At 52.4% G+C, this 2,279-nt stretch overlaps 1 protein-coding gene across 1 annotated transcript in view; it reads left to right on the top strand.

The window, feature by feature from the left end:
* Positions 1-1,256: 1,256 nt before the first annotated feature.
* Positions 1,257-2,279, top strand: part of MARC1 (mitochondrial amidoxime reducing component 1) — a 14,700-nt gene continuing 13,677 nt past the window's right edge. The window contains exon 1 of the mRNA XM_015562371.1: positions 1,257-1,263. The gene's annotated coding sequence lies outside the window, so the exon portion shown is untranslated. The remainder of the gene's footprint in view (positions 1,264-2,279) is intronic.

Here is a 2,279-nt window from a genome sequence, read left to right as displayed (position 1 = left end):
GGTGGGGATGGCGATGGGCAGCGGGGACCTGCTGGGGATGGGGTGGGCGCGGGAGGCCACAGGGTCGCTCACAGATCTTTCCCGCAACCGGGAGTGGGTGGGACAAGGAGCAGAGAAAGGGTTGCATCCCCTCGAGCTGCGCACCCGGTGCTGGCTGGCTTTCCACCTCCCAAGGGCTCTCGCGCATCTTGCGCTCCTGTCAGGTGTGGCATCGGGCCCCAGGCGTGTCTAGCAGAAGCTCTGAGCTAGGATCCTCCCCCCGCGCCCCGCTATTTTTTCTCACTGCCTCTTGAGAACTTGGGGCAACTTGGAGCCACATCCCAGCACAGCCTTCAAAGAGCGCTCCCAGGCCGGGCACAGGATAGGATGGAAACTTGAAGCTCAAGTTTCTTGCAGCTTAAAAAGCGCCATGGCATTGTCATTTTACTGTGTCAGTTAAAACCAAAACAAAAACACGTGCTGAGCTAATATTCCCCCTCATTCTCTCAAGCTGGTTTTTATGGGTTCAGCACACGGTTCAGAGCCACGTGCGTGTAGAATAGTGGCTCTATTCATGCCCTATTGGGTAGACACAGTCCCTGTGAATTCCTGGGGTTCAGTGATGCGAACTCCTGGGGTTCAGCGAAGGCTGCAAAGACCCCCGAGCAGGTGGCTTTGTCCTCCTCGGGGTCTGGCTTCAGGCCATCGCTGGCCTCATTGTAAGTCTGCACTCACACTCCTTCCTCCCCGGGCAGCCCTCACAGCTTCTGTGGGTGACACAGGGCTGAGGGCCTGTCACTTTCTTCCTGCTCCCCCGGCAGAGGGCATGGTGACACCTTGGAAAGGTGAGCGATGCATCTTGGCTTCAGGGAGGAAGCCAACAGTCCCAGGCATCCCCCGGGTTGCACGGAGGACTCCGGAGGATGGTAGCATCGATTCTGTAGGCCCAGAGGCCAAGGGCATTCATTGCCATTTCCCTGAGTCAGTTGAACATAGATGGACTGAGCTCATAGTACAGTGGGCAGTGATAAGAGCTGGCATTTGTGCCAGACACTGGGGTACATTCTTCATTGCCCTGCCGCCAAGAAATGTGACCCAGAGATGCAGTCCTGAGTGCCAGCTGACTCAGTGTGACAAGTGCCAGGACGCACGGGAGGGAACGGCATCATCGCTTGAGCTGAAAATGTAAAAATGATGATGAATTTTCCCAGCAAGCCCGTTGGGAGACGAACATTCTAGAAAGAGGGGATACACTGGGGAAAGACCCTGGGCTTGAGGGGACAGGTATGGGGGTGGGACGGGAAGGCTGGCATCCTCTTAGGTATTTACCAAAGCGATTGGGAACGGGGGCTTGGATAAACACTGTACACCAGGGTCATTGCAGCGTTATTCACAGCGGCCGAAAGGTGGAACCAACCCAGTTGTCCATCATCAGGTGAGTGGGTCAGCACCTTGTGGTGTGTACACACAAGGGAATATTATTTGGCCAAAGAAGGACTGGAGTTCTGATACGTGCTATAGCATAGATACATCCTGAGAACATTATATTAAGTGAAGTAAGCCAGACGCAAGGAAAAATACTACGTGAATCCACTTCCATGAAGTATGGAGAATAGGCAAATTCATAGAGATGGGCGAGAGGTTACCAGGGATTGTGGGGAGAGGGTAATGGGGAGCTGTTGCTTAATGGGTACAGAGTGTCTGTTTGAGATGATCAAAGGTATTGGAAATCGATAGTTGTGGAGAGCGGCTACAGTGTTTGGACAGGTGCAAGCCTCGGACTGATGAGAGGGCACAGTCCACTCACGGCCACGTGCAAGTCCAGCTTGGAGGGCAGAGCCCTCCCAGCACAGTGATAGCCAAAAGTTACAGTTGTGAGCTTGAACCTATGGTCCGAACACGTGGCCCCACGTGCCTGAGTGATGTGGGCTTGATAGAGTTCAGGTGCATGTAATTGAGTAGCTTCAAAACCCACGAGAATGTTGTAAGCACACCCTTACGTTGAACTCCCGGTCAAACTCCTGTGGGGACAATTTGCTTATTAGGCTTTTATATATATAGTTTGATTTTACAGAGAGGAAGGCATGTAATTGAGTAGCTTCAAAACCCACGAGAACGTTGTAAGCAGGCCCTTACGTTGCCTCGTGGAATCCGGCTACAAAAATAAAGAGATGGCTACAGGCACAGATAGTGGTGGTGGTTGCTTACCACTGTAAATGTACTTAATGCCACTGAGTTGTGCACTCAAAAATGCTTAAAATCACATTTTAAAAAAACCATTCAGCCCTGGCCGGCTTGGA

Source organism: Myotis davidii, unplaced genomic scaffold (genome assembly GCF_000327345.1).
Source record: "Myotis davidii unplaced genomic scaffold, ASM32734v1 scaffold174, whole genome shotgun sequence".
Classification (NCBI taxonomy): domain Eukaryota; kingdom Metazoa; phylum Chordata; class Mammalia; order Chiroptera; family Vespertilionidae; genus Myotis; species Myotis davidii.
This window is presented reverse-complemented; position numbering and strand designations above follow the sequence as displayed.